The following is a 24,685-nucleotide window of genomic DNA, read 5'->3' as shown; positions in this document are numbered from 1 at the left end:
TTATTATCTCAATGCAAGCTTAAGAAGAGGCGGTCCTTGAACCCAGCGAGCCGTGGGAAACTTCCTTTTCTTTTGCAAGACGAAACAAAGTAATCCGCATCCATCAGTGGTCGCTCTTGGGCCTAGCTTTTTTTTTGTCATGCCATGTTGTATTGTGGGGTCTTTACACTTGTGACATTGCTGTGAACGTTGTAAGTGCAAACATTGGCAGGTGCAGTCAGAAGAGTCAGATCTGTGCACACCCAGGGCTGTCAGGATGGCTGAGTGGTCTAAGGTGCCAGACTCAAGAGAGCTTGATCTTCAGTGCAACTGAGACTTCTGGTCTCCTCATGGAGGCGTGGGTTCAAATCCCACTTCTGACAGGTTTCTTTTACACCCTTAAATCGTCCTGTTTTTTGCAGTGCATTCCCCACACACCACAATCATTGCACGGACCTGTAACATATGACGAGAAATCCACCAACGATCAGGCTGGGCCCTCAATCACAATTCCATGTATTCCTGGAAGGGACACCTCAGGCACACCTTCCGTAAATTTGCACTCCATCACACAAACTGCCGTGCTGGTTTCTCATTAAGCAGTTGATCCCATCTTTGTTGTGAGGCTCTCCTGCCACCTTTTGGGCGGAGAAGGCACTGTCCCTGCAACAACACAGGCAGACATGTTCAACAGGGCTTCCTGGTTATGTGGGAGGAGCAGATTGTCATTGGTCCCCCCTTGCGAATTTTAATTTACATAAGGACGACAGAGAGGTAGCTGGGAGTAGGCAGTACACACGGACATTGAACTCTATCTTGTGATTTGCAGCCAATTCTAGATTGAGGCAGGAGGAAAGGAGGTGACTTGCCCAAAAATGGCCATACTGAGAATTCAGCCACCCTGGGGCTCCCAGGTGAGTGTTTCAGTCCTGCGAGCCACTCATATAAATCTCGCCTGATCGAGCCTGATCGAGCGCTGACTGAGCGTGTTTGAATCCAAGAATCAAATGCCTCTGTCTTAGGAGCAAGAATTGGCAGGCCCTCCCTTGCATCTGGGGTGGAAGTCCATGGGGCAAGTGTCCAGGACTTGCAGAGGAGTACAAGTGCCAGAAAGTGCCTGCAGTTCTCATCAGCGCCTTTTTTCTGCTCTCTGGCAGCTAGGATATCGACTGATCCCTTCCTTGCAAGAGTGAAAAAAACAACACCTTGAGAGAAAACATGACTTTGTGTGGTTCACATAGAGAGAGAGCAGCCAAATAGCCCTGCTTTGTTTCTGAAAGACGCATCAGAAATTGCTTAAAATGCCGACTGGGGAATCAGGCTCGTTGGTCTAGGGGTATGATTCTCGCTTCGGGTGCGAGAGGTCCCGGGTTCAAATCCCGGACGAGCCCATGCTGTGGAATTATTTTTAGGCTGCTTATTATATAGGGCCATTTCTTCTTTTCAATGCTATAAGACGCCGTGTATGGTGAGAAAGTTCCTTTCCCTCTACGCTATTTCCCACTTTTGGCGTATAGAATTTCAGTGCCGGACTTCTTTGCAACTGCTTTTCTGGGGTGGACCATCAGTGTAGGAAAATTAAATGCAAAGTGTTTTTCTAGTGTGGTTTCAGGTATGGTTTTAAAATCGCCTTTTGGAATAAAAGTGGTCCTCGTTCCTTTCTTCCAAAGAAAGAGATCGGGTAAGGAGGGTCCAACTTTGAGCTTCATGGACATTGGCCCTTGGTCTGTTCATTCCAGCCCACTACATGCCAAGAAGATTCCTGCAAGCGTGTCTGTTTCTGTAGTGTAGTGGTTATCACGTTCGCTTTACACGCGAAAGGTCCCTGGTTCGAGACCGGGCAGAAACAGCAGCTTTCTGTTTTTCACACAGTTTGCATTTACTCTCTCAACTTATAGGAAAGCTGAGATAATGGAAGCTGTCTATCCCTCACCAGCGTGACGTACTGTGCTCCAGGGGCATCAGTGACAGCTCAAAAAGAGAAGTGACGATAGTTTGCGCTATTCGTTTGCACGTCCTTGTGTACTGAAGGTTGGGCCTACTTCATGAAAGCAAGGCATGAGAGCAGAAATGGTTTTATTGACCTCACCGAGAGCATACACCTAGAACAAACAAAATGTCTGAAGGATAGAGGCATTTTCATTTCTTGTTAGATGACGGCCATGGAAAAGACAGCAACCATATTGCAGAAGAGAGCAGCATGTGCAGTTGCTTGCTTTGGGTGAAGCATTCACTAACTCGCTGCCAATAACCCCCGGAGCCGGTGCGAAAGGCGACTCTTGTGTGCCTCGGCTCGTTGGTCTAGGGGTATGATTCTCGCTTAGGGTGTGAGAGGTCCCGGGTTCAAATCCCGGACGAGCTCTTTTTCAGAGGTAAACATACGAATCCTACTCACAACTCACAATGCCTGACTATTTCTCATTACACTCCCCGCATTGTTGCACAAAATATTTTGAACCTCATAAGAAACATGGATCACCATGCTTTTTCTGCCTTCATGCTTAGTCTGTGTGTGTCCCAGGTGATGCTTTCCCAAGCTGTACTTGCTGGCATTTAGGCATCAGATATTTGTCTGTCGATGCATGCATAAGTCAATTTTTAATACGTCTAATTGCAAGCATGTTGGCTGATATCTCTGCAGTTTTCACACTTGCTCCTCGCTTTCTGAGTGGCTGCTGATACAGCAGAATAGAAGTAGAGAAAATCCTTGAGAGGAACCTTGCTCTAACAGTAAAACACAGCAAGTGAGTTTCTGTAGTGTAGTGGTCATCACGTTCGCCTACCACGCGAAAGGTCCCAGGTTCGAGACCGGGCAGAAACACTGTGCATGAGCTGCTTTTATGTGCACCCTCTAAAACCTTATTATCTCAATGCAAGCTTAAGAAGAGGCGGTCCTTGAACCCAGCGAGCCGTGGGAAACTTCCTTTACTTTTGCAAGACGAAACAAAGTAATCCGCATCCATCAGTGGTCGCTCTTGTGCCTAGCTTTTCTTTTGTCATGCCATGTTGCATTGTGGGGTCTTTACACTTGTGACATTGCTGTGAACGTTGTAAGTGCAAACATTGGCAGGTGCAGTCAGAAGAGTCAGATCTGTGCACACCCAGGGCTGTCAGGATAGCCGAGTGGTCTAAGGCGCCAGATGCAAGAGAGCTTGATCTTCAGTGCAACTGAGACTTCTGGTCTCCTCATGGAGGCGTGGGTTCAAATCCCACTTCTGACAGGCTTCTTTTACACCCTTAAATCGTCCTGTTTTTTGCAGTGCATTCCCCACACACCACAATCTTTGCACGGACCTGTAACATATGATGAGAAATCCACCCACGATCAGGCTGGGCCCTCAATCACAATTCCATGTATTCCTGGAAGGGACACCTCAGGCACACCTTCCGTTAAATTTGCACTCCATCACACAAACTGCCGTGCTGGTTTCTCATCAAGCAGTTGATCCCATCTTTGTTGTGAGGCTCTCCTGCCACCTTTTGGGCGGAGAAGGCACTGTCCCTGCAACAACACAGGCAGACATGTTCAACAGGGCTTCCTGGTTATGTGGGAGGAGCAGATTGTCATTGGTCCCCCCTTGCGAATTTTAATTTACATAAGGACGACAGAGAGGTAGCTGGGAGTAGGCAGTACACACGGACATTGAACTCTATCTTGTGATTTGCAGCCAATTCTAGATTGAGGCAGGAGGAAAGGAGGTGACTTGCCCAAAAATGGCCATACTGGGAATTCAGCCACCCTGGGGCTCCCAGGTGAGTGTTTCAGTCCTGCGAGCCACTCATATAAATCTCGCTTGATCGAGCCTGATCGAGCGCTGAGTGAGCGTGTTTGAATCCAAGAATCAAATGCCTCTGTCTTAGGAGCAAGAATTGGCAGGCCCTCCCTTGCATCTGGGGTGGAAGTCTATGGGGCAAGTGTCCAGGACTTGCAGAGGAGTACAAGTGCCAGAAAGTGCCTGCAGTTCTCATCAGCGCCTTTTTTCTGCTCTCTGGCAGCTAGGCTATCGACTGATCCCTTCCTTGCAAGAGTGAAAAAAACAACACCTTGAGAGAAAACATGACTTTGTGTGGTTCACATAGAGAGAGAGCAGCCAAATAGCCCTGCTTTGTTTCTGAAAGACGCATCAGAAATTGCTTAAAATGGCAACTGGGGAATCAGGCTCGTTGGTCTAGGGGTATGATTCTCGCTTCGGGTGCGAGAGGTCCCGGGTTCAAATCCCGGACGAGCCCATGCTGTGGAATTATTTTTAGGCTGCTTATTATATAGGGCCATTTCTTCTTTTCAATGCTATCAGACGCCGTGTATGGTGAGAAAGTTCCTTTCCCTCTACGCTATTTCCCACTTTTGGCGTATAGAATTTCAGTGCCGGACTTCTTTGCAACTGCTTTTCTGGGGTGGACCCTCAGTGTAGGAAAATTAAATGCAAAGTGTTTTTCTAGTGTGGTTTCAGGTATGGTTTTAAAATCGCCTTTTGGAATAAAAGTGGTCCTCGTTCCTTTCTTCCAAAGAAAGAGATCGGGTAAGGAGGGTCCAACTTTGAGCTTCATGGACATTGGCCCTTGGTCTGTTCATTCCAGCCCACTACATGCCAAGAAGATTGCTGCAAGCGTGTCTGTTTCTGTAGTGTAGTGGTTATCACGTTCGCTTTACACGCGAAAGGTCCCTGGTTCGAGACCGGGCAGAAACAGCAGCTTTCTGTTTTTCACACAGTTTGCATTTACTCTCTCAACTTATAGGAAAGCTGAGATAATGGAAGCTGTCTATCCCTCACCAGCGTGACGTACTGTGCTCCAGGGGCATCAGTGACAGCTCAAAAAGAGAAGTGACGATAGTTTGCGCTATTCGTTTGCACGTCCTTGTGTACTGAAGGTTGGGCCTACTTCATGAAAGCAAGGCATGAGAGCAGAAATGGTTTTATTGACCTCACCGAGAGCATACACCTAGAACAAACAAAATGTCTGAAGGATAGAGGCATTTTCATTTCTTGTTCGATGACGGCCATGGAAAAGACAGCAACCATATTGCAGAAGAGAGCAGCATGTGCAGTTGCTTGCTTTGGGTGAAGCATTCACTAACTCGCTGCCAATAACCCCCGGAGCCGGTGCGAAAGGCGACTCTTGTGTGCCTCGGCTCGTTGGTCTAGGGGTATGATTCTCGCTTAGGGTGTGAGAGGTCCCGGGTTCAAATCCCGGACGAGCCCTTTTTCAGAGGTAAACATACGAATCCTACTCACAACTCACAATGCCTGACTATTTCTCATTACACTCCCCGCATTGTTGCACAAAATATTTTGAACCTCATAAGAAACATGGATCACCATTCTTTTTCTGCCTTCATGCTTAGTCTGTGTGTGTCCCAGGTGATGCATTCCCAAGCTGTACTTGCTGGCATTTAGGCATCAGATATTTGTCTGTCGATGCATGCATAAGTCAATTTTTAATACGTCTAATTGCAAGCATGTTGGCTGATATCTCTGCAGTTTTCACACTTGCTCCTCGCTTTCTGAGTGGCTGCTGATACAGCAGAATAGAAGTAGAGAGAATCCTTGAGAGGAACCTTGCTCTAACAGTAAAACACAGCAAGTGAGTTTCTGTAGTGTAGTGGTCATCACGTTCGCCTAACACGCGAAAGGTCCCAGGTTCGAGACCGGGCAGAAACACTGTGCATGAGCTGCTTTTATGTGCACCCTCTAAAACCTTATTATCTCAATGCAAGCTTAAGAAGAGGCGGTCCTTGAACCCAGCGAGCCGTGGGAAACTTCCTTTACTTTTGCAAGACGAAACAAAGTAATCCGCATCCATCAGTGGTCGCTCTTGTGCCTAGCTTTTTTTTTGTCATGCCATGTTGCATTGTGGGGTCTTTACACTTGTGACATTGCTGTGAACGTTGTAAGTGCAAACATTGGCAGGTGCAGTCAGAAGAGTCAGATCTGTGCACACCCAGGGCTGTCAGGATAGCCGAGTGGTCTAAGGCGCCAGATGCAAGAGAGCTTGATCTTCAGTGCAACTGAGACTTCTGGTCTCCTCATGGAGGCGTGGGTTCAAATCCCACTTCTGACAGGCTTCTTTTACACCCTTAAATCGTCCTGTTTTTTGCAGTGCATTCCCCACACACCACAATCTTTGCACGGACCTGTAACATATGATGAGAAATCCACCCACGATCAGGCTGGGCCCTCAATCACAATTCCATGTATTCCTGGAAGGGACACCTCAGGCACACCTTCCGTTAAATTTGCACTCCATCACACAAACTGCCGTGCTGGTTTCTCATCAAGCAGTTGATCCCATCTTTGTTGTGAGGCTCTCCTGCCACCTTTTGGGCGGAGAAGGCACTGTCCCTGCAACAACACAGGCAGACATGTTCAACAGGGCTTCCTGGTTATGTGGGAGGAGCAGATTGTCATTGGTCCCCCCTTGCGAATTTTAATTTACATAAGGACGACAGAGAGGTAGCTGGGAGTAGGCAGTACACACGGACATTGAACTCTATCTTGTGATTTGCAGCCAATTCTAGATTGAGGCAGGAGGAAAGGAGGTGACTTGCCCAAAATGGCCATACTGGGAATTCAGCCACCCTGGGGCTCCCAGGTGAGTGTTTCAGTCCTGCGAGCCACTCATATAAATCTCGCTTGATCGAGCCTGATCGAGCGCTGAGTGAGCGTGTTTGAATCCAAGAATCAAATGCCTCTGTCTTAGGAGCAAGAATTGGCAGGCCCTCCCTTGCATCTGGGGTGGAAGTCTATGGGGCAAGTGTCCAGGACTTGCAGAGGAGTACAAGTGCCAGAAAGTGCCTGCAGTTCTCATCAGCGCCTTTTTTCTGCTCTCTGGCAGCTAGGCTATCGACTGATCCCTTCCTTGCAAGAGTGAAAAAAACAACACCTTGAGAGAAAACATGACTTTGTGTGGTTCACATAGAGAGAGAGCAGCCAAATAGCCCTACTTTGTTTCTGAAAGACGCATAAGAAATTGCTTAAAATGCCGACTGGGGAATCAGGCTCGTTGGTCTAGGGTTATGATTCTCGCTTCGGGTGCGAGAAGTCCCGGGTTCAAATCCCGGACGAGCCCATGCTGTGGAATTATTTTTAGGCTGCTTATTATATAGGGCCATTTCTTCTTTTCAATGCTATAAGACGCCGTGTATGGTGAGAAAGTTCCTTTCCCTCTACGCTATTTCCCACTTTTGGCGTATAGAATTTCAGTGCCGGACTTCTTTGCAACTGCTTTTCTGGGGTGGACCATCAGTGTAGGAAAATTAAATGCAAAGTGTTTTTCTAGTGTGGTTTCAGGTATGGTTTTAAAATCGCCTTTTGGAATAAAAGTGGTCCTCGTTCCTTTCTTCCAAAGAAAGAGATCGGGTAAGGAGGGTCCAACTTTGAGCTTCATGGACATTGGCCCTTGGTCTGTGCATTCCAGCCCACTACATGCCAAGAAGATTCCTGCAAGCGTGTCTGTTTCTGTAGTGTAGTGGTTATCACGTTTGCTTTACACGCGAAAGGTCCCTGGTTCGAGACCGGCCAGAAACAGCAGCTTTCTGTTTTTCACACAGTTTGCATTTACTCTCTCAACTTATAGGAAAGCTGAGATAATGGAAGCTGTCTATCCCTCACCAGCGTGACGTACTGTGCTCCAGGGGCATCAGTGACAGCTCAAAAAGAGAAGTGACGATAGTTTGCGCTATTCGTTTGCACGTCCTTGTGTACTGAAGGTTGGGCCTACTTCATGAAAGCAAGGCATGAGAGCAGAAATGGTTTTATTGACCTCACCGAGAGCATACACCTAGAACAAACAAAATGTCTGAAGGATAGAGGCATTTTCATTTCTTGTTCGATGACGGCCATGGAAAAGACAGCAACCATATTGCAGAAGAGAGCAGCATGTGCAGTTGCTTGCTTTGGGTGAAGCATTCACTAACTCACTGCCAATAACCCCCGGAGCCGGTGCGAAAGGCGACTCTTGTGTGCCTAGGCTCGTTGGTCTAGGGGTATGATTCTCGCTTAGGGTGCGAGAGGTCCCGGGTTCAAATCCCGGACCAGCCCTTTTTCAGAGGTAAACATACGGATCCTACTCAAAGCTCACAATGCCTGACTATTTCTCATTACACTCGCCGCATTGTTGCACAAAATATTTTGAACCTCATAAGAAACATGGATCACCATGCTTTTTCTGCCTTCATGCTTAGTCTGTGTGTGTCCCAGGTGATGCTTTCCCAAGCTGTACTTGCTGGCATTTAGGCATCAGATATTTGTCTGTCGATGCATGCATAAGTCAATTTTTAATACGTCTAATTGCAAGCATGTTGGCTGATATCTCTGCAGTTTTCACACTTGCTCCTCGCTTTCTGAGTGGCTGCTGATACAGCAGAATAGAAGTAGAGAAAATCCTTGAGAGGAACCTTGCTCTAACAGTAAAACACAGCAAGTGAGTTTCTGTAGTGTAGTGGTCATCACGTTCGCCTAACACGCGAAAGGTCCCAGGTTCGAGACCGGGCAGAAACACTGTGCATGAGCTGCTTTTATGTGCACCCTCTAAAACCTTATTATCTCAATGCAAGCTTAAGAAGAGGCGGTCCTTGAACCCAGCGAGCCGTGGGAAACTTCCTTTACTTTTGCAAGACGAAACAAAGTAATCCGCATCCATCAGTGGTCGCTCTTGTGCCTAGCTTTTCTTTTGTCATGCCATGTTGCATTGTGGGGTCTTTACACTTGTGACATTGCTGTGAACGTTGTAAGTGCAAACATTGGCAGGTGCAGTCAGAAGAGTCAGATCTGTGCACACCCAGGGCTGTCAGGATAGCCGAGTGGTCTAAGGCGCCAGATGCAAGAGAGCTTGATCTTCAGTGCAACTGAGACTTCTGGTCTCCTCATGGAGGCGTGGGTTCAAATCCCACTTCTGACAGGCTTCTTTTACACCCTTAAATCGTCCTGTTTTTTGCAGTGCATTCCCCACACACCACAATCTTTGCACGGACCTGTAACATATGATGAGAAATCCACCCACGATCAGGCTGGGCCCTCAATCACAATTCCATGTATTCCTGGAAGGGACACCTCAGGCACACCTTCCGTTAAATTTGCACTCCATCACACAAACTGCCGTGCTGGTTTCTCATCAAGCAGTTGATCCCATCTTTGTTGTGAGGCTCTCCTGCCACCTTTTGGGCGGAGAAGGCACTGTCCCTGCAACAACACAGGCAGACATGTTCAACAGGGCTTCCTGGTTATGTGGGAGGAGCAGATTGTCATTGGTCCCCCCTTGCGAATTTTAATTTACATAAGGACGACAGAGAGGTAGCTGGGAGTAGGCAGTACACACGGACATTGAACTCTATCTTGTGATTTGCAGCCAATTCTAGATTGAGGCAGGAGGAAAGGAGGTGACTTGCCCAAAAATGGCCATACTGGGAATTCAGCCACCCTGGGGCTCCCAGGTGAGTGTTTCAGTCCTGCGAGCCACTCATATAAATCTCGCTTGATCGAGCCTGATCAAGCGCTGAGTGAGCGTGTTTGAATCCAAGAATCAAATGCCTCTGTCTTAGGAGCAAGAATTGGCAGGCCCTCCCTTGCATCTGGGGTGGAAGTCTATGGGGCAAGTGTCCAGGACTTGCAGAGGAGTACAAGTGCCAGAAAGTGCCTGCAGTTCTCATCAGCGCCTTTTTTCTGCTCTCTGGCAGCTAGGCTATCGACTGATCCCTTCCTTGCAAGAGTGAAAAAAACAACACCTTGAGAGAAAACATGACTTTGTGTGGTTCACATAGAGAGAGAGCAGCCAAATAGCCCTACTTTGTTTCTGAAAGACGCATAAGAAATTGCTTAAAATGCCGACTGGGGAATCAGGCTCGTTGGTCTAGGGTTATGATTCTCGCTTCGGGTGCGAGAGGTCCCGGGTTCAAATCCCGGACGAGCCCATGCTGTGGAATTATTTTTAGGCTGCTTATTATATAGGGCCATTTCTTCTTTTCAATGCTATAAGACGCCGTGTATGGTGAGAAAGTTCCTTTCCCTCTACGCTATTTCCCACTTTTGGCGTATAGAATTTCAGTGCCGGACTTCTTTGCAACTGCTTTTCTGGGGTGGACCATCAGTGTAGGAAAATTAAATGCAAAGTGTTTTTCTAGTGTGGTTTCAGGTATGGTTTTAAAATCGCCTTTTGGAATAAAAGTGGTCCTCGTTCCTTTCTTCCAAAGAAAGAGATCGGGTAAGGAGGGTCCAACTTTGAGCTTCATGGACATTGGCCCTTGGTCTGTGCATTCCAGCCCACTACATGCCAAGAAGATTCCTGCAAGCGTGTCTGTTTCTGTAGTGTAGTGGTTATCACGTTCGCTTTACACGCGAAAGGTCCCTGGTTCGAGACCGGCCAGAAACAGCAGCTTTCTGTTTTTCACACAGTTTGCATTTACTCTCTCAACTTATAGGAAAGCTGAGATAATGGAAGCTGTCTATCCCTCACCAGCGTGACGTACTGTGCTCCAGGGGCATCAGTGACAGCTCAAAAAGAGAAGTGACGATAGTTTGCGCTATTCGTTTGCACGTCCTTGTGTACTGAAGGTTGGGCCTACTTCATGAAAGCAAGGCATGAGAGCAGAAATGGTTTTATTGACCTCACCGAGAGCATACACCTAGAACAAACAAAATGTCTGAAGGATAGAGGCATTTTCATTTCTTGTTCGATGACGGCCATGGAAAAGACAGCAACCATATTGCAGAAGAGAGCAGCATGTGCAGTTGCTTGCTTTGGGTGAAGCATTCACTAACTCACTGCCAATAACCCCCGGAGCCGGTGCGAAAGGCGACTCTTGTGTGCCTAGGCTCGTTGGTCTAGGGGTATGATTCTCGCTTAGGGTGCGAGAGGTCCCGGGTTCAAATCCCGGACCAGCCCTTTTTCAGAGGTAAACATACGAATCCTACTCAAAGCTCACAATGCCTGACTATTTCTCATTACACTCGCCGCATTGTTGCACAAAATATTTTGAACCTCATAAGAAACATGGATCACCATGCTTTTTCTGCCTTCATGCTTAGTCTGTGTGTGTCCCAGGTGATGCTTTCCCAAGCTGTACTTGCTGGCATTTAGGCATCAGATATTTGTCTGTCGATGCCTGCATAAGTCAATTTTAATACGTCTAATTGCAAGCATGTTGGCTGATATCTCTGCAGTTTTCATACTTGCTCCTCGCTTTCTGAGTGGCTGCTGATACAGCAGAATAGAAGTAGAGAGAATCCTTGAGAGGAACCTTGCTCTAACAGTAAAACACAGCAAGTGAGTTTCTGTAGTGTAGTGGTCATCACGTTCGCCTAACACGCGAAAGGTCCCCGGTTTGAGACCGGGCAGAAACACTGTGCATGAGCTGCTTTTATGTGCACCCTCTAAAACCTTATTATCTCAATGCAAGCTTAAGAAGAGGCGGTCCTTGAACCCAGCGAGCCGTGGGAAACTTCCTTTTCTTTTGCAAGACGAAACAAAGTAATCCGCATCCATCAGTGGTCGCTCTTGGGCCTAGCTTTTTTTTTGTCATGCCATGTTGTATTGTGGGGTCTTTACACTTGTGACATTGCTGTGAACGTTGTAAGTGCAAACATTGGCAGGTGCAGTCAGAAGAGTCAGATCTGTGCACACCCAGGGCTGTCAGGATGGCTGAGTGGTCTAAGGTGCCAGACTCAAGAGAGCTTGATCTTCAGTGCAACTGAGACTTCTGGTCTCCTCATGGAGGCGTGGGTTCAAATCCCACTTCTGACAGGTTTCTTTTACACCCTTAAATCGTCCTGTTTTTTGCAGTGCATTCCCCACACACCACAATCATTGCACGGACCTGTAACATATGACGAGAAATCCACCAACGATCAGGCTGGGCCCTCAATCACAATTCCATGTATTCCTGGAAGGGACACCTCAGGCACACCTTCCGTTAAATTTGCACTCCATCACACAAACTGCCGTGCTGGTTTCTCATTAAGCAGTTGATCCCATCTTTGTTGTGAGGCTCTCCTGCCACCTTTTGGGCGGAGAAGGCACTGTCCCTGCAACAACACAGGCAGACATGTTCAACAGGGCTTCCTGGTTATGTGGGAGGAGCAGATTGTCATTGGTCCCCCCTTGCGAATTTTAATTTACATAAGGACGACAGAGAGGTAGCTGGGAGTAGGCAGTACACACGGACATTGAACTCTATCTTGTGATTTGCAGCCAATTCTAGATTGAGGCAGGAGGAAAGGAGGTGACTTGCCCAAAAATGGCCATACTGAGAATTCAGCCACCCTGGGGCTCCCAGGTGAGTGTTTCAGTCCTGCGAGCCACTCATATAAATCTCGCCTGATCGAGCCTGATTGAGCGCTGACTGAGCGTGTTTGAATCCAAGAATCAAATGCCTCTGTCTTAGGAGCAAGAATTGGCAGGCCCTCCCTTGCATCTGGGGTGGAAGTCCATCCAGGACTTGCAGAGGAGTACAAGTGCCAGAAAGTGCCTGCAGTTCTCATCAGCGCCTTTTTTGCTGCTCTCTGGCAGCTAGGATATCGACTGATCCCTTCCTTGCAAGAGTGAAAAAAACAACACCTTGAGAGAAAACATGACTTTGTGTGGTTCACATAGAGAGAGAGCAGCCAAATAGCCCTGCTTTGTTTCTGAAAGACGCATCAGAAATTGCTTAAAATGCCGACTGGGGAATCAGGCTCGTTGGTCTAGGGGTATGATTCTCGCTTCGGGTGCGAGAGGTCCCGGGTTCAAATCCCGGACGAGCCCATGCTGTGGAATTATTTTTAGGCTGCTTATTATATAGGGCCATTTCTTCTTTTCAATGCTATAAGACGCCGTGTATGGTGAGAAAGTTCCTTTCCCTCTACGCTATTTCCCACTTTTGGCGTATAGAATTTCCGTGCCGGACTTCTTTGCAACTGCTTTTCTGGGGTGGACCATCAGTGTAGGAAAACTAATGCAAAGTGTTTTTCTAGTGTGGTTTCAGGTATGGTTTTAAAATCGCCTTTTGGAATAAAAGTGGTCCTCGTTCCTTTCTTCCAAAGAAAGAGATCGGGTAAGGAGGGTCCAACTTTGAGCTTCATGGACATTGGCCCTTGGTCTGTGCATTCCAGCCCACTACATGCCAAGAAGATTCCTGCAAGCGTGTCTGTTTCTGTAGTGTAGTGGTTATCTCGTTTGCTTTACACGCGAAAGGTCCCTGGTTCGAGACCGGCCAGAAACAGCAGCTTTCTGTTTTTCACACAGTTTGCATTTACTCTCTCAACTTATAGGAAAGCTGAGATAATGGAAGCTGTCTATCCCTCACCAGCGTGACGTACTGTGCTCCAGGGGCATCAGTGACAGCTCAAAAAGAGAAGTGACGATAGTTTGCGCTATTCGTTTGCACGTCCTTGTGTACTGAAGGTTGGGCCTACTTCATGAAAGCAAGGCATGAGAGCAGAAATGGTTTTATTGACCTCACCGAGAGCATACACCTAGAACAAACAAAATGTCTGAAGGATAGAGGCATTTTCATTTCTTGTTCGATGACGGCCATGGAAAAGACAGCAACCATATTGCAGAAGAGAGCAGCATGTGCAGTTGCTTGCTTTGGGTGAAGCATTCACTAACTCACTGCCAATAACCCCCGGAGCCGGTGCGAAAGGCGACTCTTGTGTGCCTAGGCTCGTTGGTCTAGGGGTATGATTCTCGCTTAGGGTGCGAGAGGTCCCGGGTTCAAATCCCGGACCAGCCCTTTTTCAGAGGTAAACATACGAATCCTACTCAAAGCTCACAATGCCTGACTATTTCTCATTACGCTCGCCGCATTGTTGCACAAAATATTTTGAACCTCATAAGAAACATGGATCACCATGCTTTTTCTGCCTTCATGCTTAGTCTGTGTGTGTCCCAGGTGATGCTTTCCCAAGCTGTACTTGCTGGCATTTAGGCATCAGATATTTGTCTGTCGATGCATGCATAAGTCAATTTTTAATACGTCTAATTGCAAGCATGTTGGCTGATATCTCTGCAGTTTTCACACTTGCTCCTCGCTTTCTGAGTGGCTGCTGATACAGCAGAATAGAAGTAGAGAAAATCCTTGAGAGGAACCTTGCTCTAACAGTAAAACACAGCAAGTGAGTTTCTGTAGTGTAGTGGTCATCACGTTCGCCTAACACGCGAAAGGTCCCAGGTTCGAGACCGGGCAGAAACACTGTGCATGAGCTGCTTTTATGTGCACCCTCTAAAACCTTATTATCTCAATGCAAGCTTAAGAAGAGGCGGTCCTTGAACCCAGCGAGCCGTGGGAAACTTCCTTTACTTTTGCAAGACGAAACAAAGTAATCCGCATCCATCAGTGGTCGCTCTTGTGCCTAGCTTTTCTTTTGTCATGCCATGTTGCATTGTGGGGTCTTTACACTTGTGACATTGCTGTGAACGTTGTAAGTGCAAACATTGGCAGGTGCAGTCAGAAGAGTCAGATCTGTGCACACCCAGGGCTGTCAGGATAGCCGAGTGGTCTAAGGCGCCAGATGCAAGAGAGCTTGATCTTCAGTGCAACTGAGACTTCTGGTCTCCTCATGGAGGCGTGGGTTCAAATCCCACTTCTGACAGGCTTCTTTTACACCCTTAAATCGTCCTGTTTTTTGCAGTGCATTCCCCACACACCACAATCTTTGCACGGACCTGTAACATATGATGAGAAATCCACCCACGATCAGGCTGGGCCCTCAATCACAATTCCATGTATTCCTGGAAGGGACACCTCAGGCACACCTTCCGTTAAATTTGCACTCCATCACACAAACTGCCGTGCTGGTTTCTCATCAAGCAGTTGATCCCATCTTTGTTGTGAGGCTCTCCTGCCACCTTTTGGGCGGAGAAGGCACTGTCCCTGCAACAACACAGGCAGACATGTTCAACAGGGCTTCCTGGTTATGTGGGAGGAGCAGATTGTCATTGGTCCCCCCTTGCGAATTTTAATTTACATAAGGACGACAGAGAGGTAGCTGGGAGTAGGCAGTACACACGGACATTGAACTCTATCTTGTGATTTGCAGCCAATTCTAGATTGAGGCAGGAGGAAAGGAGGTGACTTGCCCAAAAATGGCCATACTGGGAATTCAGCCACCCTGGGGCTCCCAGGTGAGTGTTTCAGTCCTGCGAGCCACTCATATAAATCTCGCTTGATCGAGCCTGATCGAGCGCTGAGTGAGCGTGTTTGAATCCAAGAATCAAATGCCTCTGTCTTAGGAGCAAGAATTGGCAGGCCCTCCCTTGCATCTGGGGTGGAAGTCTATGGGGCAAGTGTCCAGGACTTGCAGAGGAGTACAAGTGCCAGAAAGTGCCTGCAGTTCTCATCAGCGCCTTTTTTCTGCTCTCTGGCAGCTAGGCTATCGACTGATCCCTTCCTTGCAAGAGTGAAAAAAACAACACCTTGAGAGAAAACATGACTTTGTGTGGTTCACATAGAGAGAGAGCAGCCAAATAGCCCTACTTTGTTTCTGAAAGACGCATAAGAAATTGCTTAAAATGCCGACTGGGGAATCAGGCTCGTTGGTCTAGGGTTATGATTCTCGCTTCGGGTGCGAGAGGTCCCGGGTTCAAATCCCGGACGAGCCCATGCTGTGGAATTATTTTTAGGCTGCTTATTATATAGGGCCATTTCTTCTTTTCAATGCTATAAGACGCCGTGTATGGTGAGAAAGTTCCTTTCCCTCTACGCTATTTCCCACTTTTGGCGTATAGAATTTCAGTGCCGGACTTCTTTGCAACTGCTTTTCTGGGGTGGACCATCAGTGTAGGAAAATTAAATGCAAAGTGTTTTTCTAGTGTGGTTTCAGGTATGGTTTTAAAATCGCCTTTTGGAATAAAAGTGGTCCTCGTTCCTTTCTTCCAAAGAAAGAGATCGGGTAAGGAGGGTCCAACTTTGAGCTTCATGGACATTGGCCCTTGGTCTGTGCATTCCAGCCCACTACATGCCAAGAAGATTCCTGCAAGCGTGTCTGTTTCTGTAGTGTAGTGGTTATCACGTTCGCTTTACACGCGAAAGGTCCCTGGTTCGAGACCGGCCAGAAACAGCAGCTTTCTGTTTTTCACACAGTTTGCATTTACTCTCTCAACTTATAGGAAAGCTGAGATAATGGAAGCTGTCTATCCCTCACCAGCGTGACGTACTGTGCTCCAGGGGCATCAGTGACAGCTCAAAAAGAGAAGTGACGATAGTTTGCGCTATTCGTTTGCACGTCCTTGTGTACTGAAGGTTGGGCCTACTTCATGAAAGCAAGGCATGAGAGCAGAAATGGTTTTATTGACCTCACCGAGAGCATACACCTAGAACAAACAAAATGTCTGAAGGATAGAGGCATTTTCATTTCTTGTTCGATGACGGCCATGGAAAAGACAGCAACCATATTGCAGAAGAGAGCAGCATGTGCAGTTGCTTGCTTTGGGTGAAGCATTCACTAACTCACTGCCAATAACCCCCGGAGCCGGTGCGAAAGGCGACTCTTGTGTGCCTAGGCTCGTTGGTCTAGGGGTATGATTCTCGCTTAGGGTGCGAGAGGTCCCGGGTTCAAATCCCGGACCAGCCCTTTTTCAGAGGTAAACATACGAATCCTACTCAAAGCTCACAATGCCTGACTATTTCTCATTACACTCGCCGCATTGTTGCACAAAATATTTTGAACCTCATAAGAAACATGGATCACCATGCTTTTTCTGCCTTCATGCTTAGTCTGTGTGTGTCCCAGGTGATGCTTTCCCAAGCTGTACTTGCTGGCATTTAGGCATCAGATATTTGTCTGTCGATGCCTGCATAAGTCAATTTTAATACGTCTAATTGCAAGCATGTTGGCTGATATCTCTGCAGTTTTCATACTTGCTCCTCGCTTTCTGAGTGGCTGCTGATACAGCAGAATAGAAGTAGAGAGAATCCTTGAGAGGAACCTTGCTCTAACAGTAAAACACAGCAAGTGAGTTTCTGTAGTGTAGTGGTCATCATGTTCGCCTAACACGCGAAAGGTCCCCGGTTCGAGACCGGGCAGAAACACTGTGCATGAGCTGCTTTTATGTGCATCCTCTAAAACCTTATTATCTCAATGCAAGCTTAAGAAGAGGCGGTCCTTGAACCCAGCGAGCCGTGGGAAACTTCCTTTTCTTTTGCAAGACGAAACAAAGTAATCCGCATCCATCAGTGGTCGCTCTTGGGCCTAGCTTTTTTTTTGTCATGCCATGTTGTATTGTGGGGTCTTTACACTTGTGACATTGCTGTGAACGTTGTAAGTGCAAACATTGGCAGGTGCAGTCAGAAGAGTCAGATCTGTGCACACCCAGGGCTGTCAGGATGGCTGAGTGGTCTAAGGTGCCAGACTCAAGAGAGCTTGATCTTCAGTGCAACTGAGACTTCTGGTCTCCTCATGGAGGCGTGGGTTCAAATCCCACTTCTGACAGGTTTCTTTTACACCCTTAAATCGTCCTGTTTTTTGCAGTGCATTCCCCACACACCACAATCATTGCACGGACCTGTAACATATGACGAGAAATCCACCAACGATCAGGCTGGGCCCTCAATCACAATTCCATGTATTCCTGGAAGGGACACCTCAGGCACACCTTCCGTAAATTTGCACTCCATCACACAAACTGCCGTGCTGGTTTCTCATTAAGCAGTTGATCCCATCTTTGTTGTGAGGCTCTCCTGCCACCTTTTGGGCGGAGAAGGCACTGTCCCTGCAACAACACAGGCAGACATGTTCAACAGGGCTTCCTGGTTATGTGGGAGGAGCAGATTGTCATTGGTCCCCCCTTGCGAATTTTAATTTACATAAGGACGACAGAGAGGTAGCTGGGAGTAGGCAGTACACACGGACATTGAACTCTATCTTGTGATTTGCAGCCAATTCTAGATTGAGGCAGGAGGAAAGGAGGTGACTTGCCCAAAAATGGCCATACTGAGAATTCAGCCACCCTGGGGCTCCCAGGTGAGTGTTTCAGTCCTGCGAGCCACTCATATAAATCTCGCCTGATCGAGCCTGATCGAGCGCTGACTGAGCGTGTTTGAATCCAAGAATCAAATGCCTCTGTCTTAGGAGCAAGAATTGGCAGGCCCTCCCTTGCATCTGGGGTGGAAGTCCATGGGGCAAGTGTCCAGGACTTGCAGAGGAGTACAAGTGCCAGAAAGTGCCTGCAGTTCTCATCAGCGCCTTTTTTCTGCTCTCTGGCAGCTAGGATATCGACTGATCCCTTCCTTGCAAGAGTGAAAAAAACAACACCTTGAGAGAAAACATGACTTTGTGTGGTTCACATAGAGAGAGAGCAGCCAAATAGCCCTGCTTTGTTTCTGAAAGACGCATCAGAAATTGCTTAAAATGCCGACTGGGGAATCAGGCTCGTTGGTCTAGGGGTATGATTCTCGCTTCGGGTGCGAGAGGTCCCGGGTTCAAATCCCGGACGAGCCCATGCTGTGGAATTATTTTTAGGCTGCTTATTATATAGGGCCATTTCTTCTTTTCAATGCTATAAGACGCCGTGTATGGTGAGAAAGTTCCTTTCCCTCTACGCTATTTCCCACTTTTGGCGTATAGAATTTCAGTGCCGGACTTCTTTGCAACTGCTTTTCTGGGGTGGACCATCAGTGTAGGAAAATTAAATGCAAAGTGTTTTTCTAGTGTGGTTTCAGGTATGGTTTTAAAATCGCCTTTTGGAATAAAAGTGGTCCTCGTTCCTTTCTTCCAAAGAAAGAGATCGGGTAAGGAGGGTCCAACTTTGAGCTTCATGGACATTGGCCCTTGGTCTGTTCATTCCAGCCCACTACATGCCAAGAAGATTCCTGCAAGCGTGTCTGTTTCTGTAGTGTAGTGGTTATCACGTTCGCTTTACACGCGAAAGGTCCCTGGTTCGAGACCGGGCAGAAACAGCAGCTTTCTGTTTTTCACACAGTTTGCATTTACTCTCTCAACTTATAGGAAAGCTGAGATAATGGAAGCTGTCTATCCCTCACCAGCGTGACGTACTGTGCTCCAGGGGCATCAGTGACAGCTCAAAAAGAGAAGTGACGATAGTTTGCGCTATTCGTTTGCACGTCCTTGTGTACTGAAGGTTGGGCCTACTTCATGAAAGCAAGGCATGAGAGCAGAAATGGTTTTATTGACCTCACCGAGAGCATACACCTAGAACAAACAAAATGTCTGAAGGATAGAGGCATTTTCATTTCTTGTTCGATGACGGCCATGGAAAAGACAGCAACCATATTGCAGAAGAGAGCAGCATGTGCAGTTGCTTGCTTTGGGTGAAGCATTCACTAACTCGCTGCCAATAATCCCCGGAGCCGGTGCGAAAGGCGACTCTTGTGTGCCTCGGCTCGTTGGTCTAGGGGTATGATTCTCGCTTAGGGTGCGAGAGGTCCCGGGTTCAAATCCCGGACGAGCCCTTTTTCAGAGGTAAACATACGAATCCTACTCACAACTCACAATGCCTGACTATTTCTCATTACACTCCCCGCATTGTTGCACAAAATATTTTGAACCTCATAAGAAACATGGATCACCATGCTTTTTCTGCCTTCATGCTTAGTCTGTGTGTGTCCCAGGTGATGCTTTCCCAAGCTGTACTTGCTGGCATTTAGGCATCAGATATTTGTCTGTCGATGCATGCATAAGTCAATTTTTAATACGTCTAATTGCAAGCATGTTGGCTGATATCTCTGCAGTTTTCACACTTGCTCCTCGCTTTCTGAGTGGCTGCTGATACAGCAGAATAGAAGTAGAGAAAATCCTTGAGAGGAACCTTGCTCTAACAGTAAAACACAGCAAGTGAGTTTCTGTAGTGTAGTGGTCATCACGTTCGCCTAACACGCAAAAGGTCCCAGGTTCGAGACCGGGCAGTAACACTGTGCATGAGCTGCTTTTATGTGCACCCTCTAAAACCTTATTATCTCAATGCAAGCTTAAGAAGAGGCGGTCCTTGAACCCAGCGAGCCGTGGGAAACTTCCTTTACTTTTGCAAGACGAAACAAAGTAATCCGCATCCATCAGTGGTCGCTCTTGTGCCTAGCTTTTCTTTTGTCATGCCATGTTGCATTGTGGGGTCTTTACACTTGTGACATTGCTGTGAACGTTGTAAGTGCAAACATTGGCAGGTGCAGTCAGAAGAGTCAGATCTGTGCACACCCAGGGCTGTCAGGATAGCCGAGTGGTCTAAGGCGCCAGATGCAAGAGAGCTTGATCTTCAGTGCAACTGAGACTTCTGGTCTCCTCATGGAGGCGTGGGTTCAAATCCCACTTCTGACAGGCTTCTTTTACACCCTTAAATCGTCCTGTTTTTTGCAGTGCATTCCCCACACACCACAATCTTTGCACGGACCTGTAACATATGATGAGAAATCCACCCACGATCAGGCTGGGCCCTCAATCACAATTCCATGTATTCCTGGAAGGGACACCTCAGGCACACCTTCCGTTAAATTTGCACTCCATCACACAAACTGCCGTGCTGGTTTCTCATCAAGCAGTTGATCCCATCTTTGTTGTGAGGCTCTCCTGCCACCTTTTGGGCGGAGAAGGCACTGTCCCTGCAACAACACGGGCAGACATGTTCAACAGGGCTTCCTGGTTATGTGGGAGGAGCAGATTGTCATTGGTCCCCCCTTGCGAATTTTAATTTACATAAGGACGACAGAGAGGTAGCTGGGAGTAGGCAGTACACACGGACATTGAACTCTATCTTGTGATTTGCAGCCAATTCTAGATTGAGGCAGGAGGAAAGGAGGTGACTTGCCCAAAAATGGCCATACTGGGAATTCAGCCACCCTGGGGCTCCCAGGTGAGTGTTTCAGTCCTGCGAGCCACTCATATAAATCTCGCTTGATCGAGCCTGATCGAGCGCTGAGTGAGCGTGTTTGAATCCAAGAATCAAATGCCTCTGTCTTAGGAGCAAGAATTGGCAGGCCCTCCCTTGCATCTGGGGTGGAAGTCTATGGGGCAAGTGTCCAGGACTTGCAGAGGAGTACAAGTGCCAGAAAGTGCCTGCAGTTCTCATCAGCGCCTTTTTTCTGCTCTCTGGCAGCTAGGCTATCGACTGATCCCTTCCTTGCAAGAGTGAAAAAAACAACACCTTGAGAGAAAACATGACTTTGTGTGGTTCACATAGAGAGAGAGCAGCCAAATAGCCCTGCTTTGTTTCTGAAAGACGCATCAGAAATTGCTTAAAATGGCAACTGGGGAATCAGGCTCGTTGGTCTAGGGGTATGATTCTCGCTTCGGGTGCGAGAGGTCCCGGGTTCAAATCCCGGACGAGCCCATGCTGTGGAATTATTTTTAGGCTGCTTATTATATAGGGCCATTTCTTCTTTTCAATGCTATCAGACGCCGTGTATGGTGAGAAAGTTCCTTTCCCTCTACGCTATTTCCCACTTTTGGCGTATAGAATTTCAGTGCCGGACTTCTTTGCAACTGCTTTTCTGGGGTGGACCCTCAGTGTAGGAAAATTAAATGCAAAGTGTTTTTCTAGTGTGGTTTCAGGTATGGTTTTAAAATCGCCTTTTGGAATAAAAGTGGTCCTCGTTCCTTTCTTCCAAAGAAAGAGATCGGGTAAGGAGGGTCCAACTTTGAGCTTCATGGACATTGGCCCTTGGTCTGTTCATTCCAGCCCACTACATGCCAAGAAGATTCCTGCAAGCGTGTCTGTTTCTGTAGTGTAGTGGTTATCACGTTCGCTTTACACGCGAAAGGTCCCTGGTTCGAGACCGGGCAGAAACAGCAGCTTTCTGTTTTTCACACAGTTTGCATTTACTCTCTCAACTTATAGGAAAGCTGAGATAATGGAAGCTGTCTATCCCTCACCAGCGTGACGTACTGTGCTCCAGGGGCATCAGTGACAGCTCAAAAAGAGAAGTGACGATAGTTTGCGCTATTCGTTTGCACGTCCTTGTGTACTGAAGGTTGGGCCTACTTCATGAAAGCAAGGCATGAGAGCAGAAATGGTTTTATTGACCTCACCGAGAGCATACACCTAGAACAAACAAAATGTCTGAAGGATAGAGGCATTTTCATTTCTTGTTCGATGACGGCCATGGAAAAGACAGCAACCATATTGCAGAAGAGAGCAGCATGTGCAGTTGCTTGCTTTGGGTGAAGCATTCACTAACTCGCTGCCAATAACCTCGGAGCCGGTGCGAAAGGCGACTCTTGTGTGCCTCGGCTCGTTGGTCTAGGGGTATGATTCTCGCTTAGGGTGTGAGAGGTCCCGGGTTCAAATCCCGGACGAGCCCTTTTTCAGAGGTAAACATACGAATCCTACTCACAACTCACAATGCCTGACTATTTCTCATTACACTCCCCGCATTGTTGCACAAAATATTTTGAACCTCATAAGAAACATGGATCACCATTCTTTTTCTGCCATCATGCTTAGTCTGTGTGTGTCCCAGGTGATGCATTCCCAAGCTGTACTTGCTGGCATTTAGGCATCAGATATTTGTCTGTCGATGCATGCATAAGTCAATTTTTAATACGTCTAATTGCAAGCATGTTGGCTGATATCTCTGCAGTTTTCACACTTGCTCCTCGCTTTCTGAGTGGCTGCTGATACAGCAGAATAGAAGTAGAGAGAATCCTTGAGAGGAACCTTGCTCTAACAGTAAAACACAGCAAGTGAGTTTCTGTAGTGTAGTGGTCATCACGTTCGCCTAACACGCGAAAGGTCCCAGGTTCGAGACCGGGCAGAAACACTGTGCATGAGCTGCTTTTATGTGCACCCTCTAAAACCTTATTATCTCAATGCAAGCTTAAGAAGAGGCGGTCCTTGAACCCAGCGAGCCGTGGGAAACTTCCTTTACTTTTGCAAGACGAAACAAAGTAATCCGCATCCATCAGTGGTCGCTCTTGTGCCTAGCTTTTTTTTTGTCATGCCATGTTGCATTGTGGGGTCTTTACACTTGTGACATTGCTGTGAACGTTGTAAGTGCAAACATTGGCAGGTGCAGTCAGAAGAGTCAGATCTGTGCACACCCAGGGCTGTCAGGATAGCCGAGTGGTCTAAGGCGCCAGATGCAAGAGAGCTTGATCTTCAGTGCAACTGAGACTTCTGGTCTCCTCATGGAGGCGTGGGTTCAAATCCCACTTCTGACAGGCTTCTTTTACACCCTTAAATCGTCCTGTTTTTTGCAGTGCATTCCCCACACACCACAATCTTTGCACGGACCTGTAACATATGATGAGAAATCCACCCACGATCAGGCTGGGCCCTCAATCACAATTCCATGTATTCCTGGAAGGGACACCTCAGGCACACCTTCCGTTAAATTTGCACTCCATCACACAAACTGCCGTGCTGGTTTCTCATCAAGCAGTTGATCCCATCTTTGTTGTGAGGCTCTCCTGCCACCTTTTGGGCGGAGAAGGCACTGTCCCTGCAACAACACAGGCAGACATGTTCAACAGGGCTTCCTGGTTATGTGGGAGGAGCAGATTGTCATTGGTCCCCCCTTGCGAATTTTAATTTACATAAGGACGACAGAGAGGCAGCTGGGAGTAGGCAGTACACACGGACATTGAACTCTATCTTGTGATTTGCAGCCAATTCTAGATTGAGGCAGGAGGAAAGGAGGTGACTTGCCCAAAATGGCCATACTGGGAATTCAGCCACCCTGGGGCTCCCAGGTGAGTGTTTCAGTCCTGCGAGCCACTCATATAAATCTCGCTTGATCGAGCCTGATCGAGCGCTGAGTGAGCGTGTTTGAATCCAAGAATCAAATGCCTCTGTCTTAGGAGCAAGAATTGGCAGGCCCTCCCTTGCATCTGGGGTGGAAGTCTATGGGGCAAGTGTCCAGGACTTGCAGAGGAGTACAAGTGCCAGAAAGTGCCTGCAGTTCTCATCAGCGCCTTTTTTCTGCTCTCTGGCAGCTAGGCTATCGACTGATCCCTTCCTTGCAAGAGTGAAAAAAACAACACCTTGAGAGAAAACATGACTTTGTGTGGTTCACATAGAGAGAGAGCAGCCAAATAGCCCTACTTTGTTTCTGAAAGACGCATAAGAAATTGCTTAAAATGCCTACTGGGGAATCAGGCTCGTTGGTCTAGGGTTATGATTCTCGCTTCGGGTGCGAGAAGTCCCGGGTTCAAATCCCGGACGAGCCCATGCTGTGGAATTATTTTTAGGCTGCTTATTATATAGGGCCATTTCTTCTTTTCAATGCTATAAGACGCCGTGTATGGTGAGAAAGTTCCTTTCCCTCTACGCTATTTCCCACTTTTGGCGTATAGAATTTCAGTGCCGGACTTCTTTGCAACTGCTTTTCTGGGGTGGACCATCAGTGTAGGAAAATTAAATGCAAAGTGTTTTTCTAGTGTGGTTTCAGGTATGGTTTTAAAATCGCCTTTTGGAATAAAAGTGGTCCTCGTTCCTTTCTTCCAAAGAAAGAGATCGGGTAAGGAGGGTCCAACTTTGAGCTTCATGGACATTGGCCCTTGGTCTGTGCATTCCAGCCCACTACATGCCAAGAAGATTCCTGCAAGCGTGTCTGTTTCTGTAGTGTAGTGGTTATCACGTTTGCTTTACACGCGAAAGGTCCCTGGTTCGAGACCGGCCAGAAACAGCAGCTTTCTGTTTTTCACACAGTTTGCATTTACTCTCTCAACTTATAGGAAAGCTGAGATAATGGAAGCTGTCTATCCCTCACCAGCGTGACGTACTGTGCTCCAGGGGCATCAGTGACAGCTCAAAAAGAGAAGTGACGATAGTTTGCGCTATTCGTTTG

The 24,685-nt window shown here is 47.4% G+C and overlaps 17 non-coding genes across 17 annotated transcripts; all 17 read left to right on the top strand.

Annotated features, from left to right (window-relative positions):
• Positions 1-1,298: 1,298 nt before the first annotated feature.
• TRNAP-CGG (transfer RNA proline (anticodon CGG)) lies at positions 1,299-1,370 on the top strand. Its single transcript has one exon. It is a non-coding gene; the product is annotated as a tRNA-Pro (tRNA).
• A 385-nt stretch (positions 1,371-1,755) lies between these two features.
• Positions 1,756-1,828, top strand: TRNAV-UAC (transfer RNA valine (anticodon UAC)). The gene has a single exon. It is a non-coding gene; the product is annotated as a tRNA-Val (tRNA).
• Positions 1,829-2,727: 899 nt separating this feature from the next.
• TRNAG-ACC (transfer RNA glycine (anticodon ACC)) lies at positions 2,728-2,800 on the top strand. The gene has a single exon. It is a non-coding gene; the product is annotated as a tRNA-Gly (tRNA).
• Positions 2,801-4,137: 1,337 nt separating this feature from the next.
• Positions 4,138-4,209, top strand: TRNAP-CGG (transfer RNA proline (anticodon CGG)). The gene has a single exon. It is a non-coding gene; the product is annotated as a tRNA-Pro (tRNA).
• A 385-nt stretch (positions 4,210-4,594) lies between these two features.
• Positions 4,595-4,667, top strand: TRNAV-UAC (transfer RNA valine (anticodon UAC)). Its single transcript has one exon. It is a non-coding gene; the product is annotated as a tRNA-Val (tRNA).
• A 441-nt stretch (positions 4,668-5,108) lies between these two features.
• On the top strand, positions 5,109-5,180 carry TRNAP-AGG (transfer RNA proline (anticodon AGG)). Its single transcript has one exon. It is a non-coding gene; the product is annotated as a tRNA-Pro (tRNA).
• A 5,091-nt stretch (positions 5,181-10,271) lies between these two features.
• TRNAV-UAC (transfer RNA valine (anticodon UAC)) lies at positions 10,272-10,344 on the top strand. Its single transcript has one exon. It is a non-coding gene; the product is annotated as a tRNA-Val (tRNA).
• An 898-nt stretch (positions 10,345-11,242) lies between these two features.
• TRNAV-AAC (transfer RNA valine (anticodon AAC)) lies at positions 11,243-11,315 on the top strand. The gene has a single exon. It is a non-coding gene; the product is annotated as a tRNA-Val (tRNA).
• Positions 11,316-12,642: 1,327 nt separating this feature from the next.
• Positions 12,643-12,714, top strand: TRNAP-CGG (transfer RNA proline (anticodon CGG)). The gene has a single exon. It is a non-coding gene; the product is annotated as a tRNA-Pro (tRNA).
• Positions 12,715-15,937: 3,223 nt separating this feature from the next.
• Positions 15,938-16,010, top strand: TRNAV-UAC (transfer RNA valine (anticodon UAC)). The gene has a single exon. It is a non-coding gene; the product is annotated as a tRNA-Val (tRNA).
• Positions 16,011-16,908: 898 nt separating this feature from the next.
• On the top strand, positions 16,909-16,981 carry TRNAV-AAC (transfer RNA valine (anticodon AAC)). The gene has a single exon. It is a non-coding gene; the product is annotated as a tRNA-Val (tRNA).
• A 1,336-nt stretch (positions 16,982-18,317) lies between these two features.
• Positions 18,318-18,389, top strand: TRNAP-CGG (transfer RNA proline (anticodon CGG)). Its single transcript has one exon. It is a non-coding gene; the product is annotated as a tRNA-Pro (tRNA).
• A 385-nt stretch (positions 18,390-18,774) lies between these two features.
• TRNAV-UAC (transfer RNA valine (anticodon UAC)) lies at positions 18,775-18,847 on the top strand. The gene has a single exon. It is a non-coding gene; the product is annotated as a tRNA-Val (tRNA).
• A 441-nt stretch (positions 18,848-19,288) lies between these two features.
• On the top strand, positions 19,289-19,360 carry TRNAP-AGG (transfer RNA proline (anticodon AGG)). The gene has a single exon. It is a non-coding gene; the product is annotated as a tRNA-Pro (tRNA).
• Positions 19,361-21,156: 1,796 nt separating this feature from the next.
• TRNAP-CGG (transfer RNA proline (anticodon CGG)) lies at positions 21,157-21,228 on the top strand. The gene has a single exon. It is a non-coding gene; the product is annotated as a tRNA-Pro (tRNA).
• Positions 21,229-21,613: 385 nt separating this feature from the next.
• TRNAV-UAC (transfer RNA valine (anticodon UAC)) lies at positions 21,614-21,686 on the top strand. Its single transcript has one exon. It is a non-coding gene; the product is annotated as a tRNA-Val (tRNA).
• A 440-nt stretch (positions 21,687-22,126) lies between these two features.
• On the top strand, positions 22,127-22,198 carry TRNAP-AGG (transfer RNA proline (anticodon AGG)). The gene has a single exon. It is a non-coding gene; the product is annotated as a tRNA-Pro (tRNA).
• Positions 22,199-24,685: the final 2,487 nt, after the last annotated feature.

The sequence above is a fragment of the Triturus cristatus genome, chromosome 10 (genome assembly GCF_964204655.1).
Source record: "Triturus cristatus chromosome 10, aTriCri1.1, whole genome shotgun sequence".
Classification (NCBI taxonomy): Eukaryota; Metazoa; Chordata; class Amphibia; order Caudata; family Salamandridae; genus Triturus; species Triturus cristatus.
The sequence above is the reverse complement of the archived record's forward strand: the minus strand, read 5'-3'. Positions and strand labels throughout refer to the sequence as shown.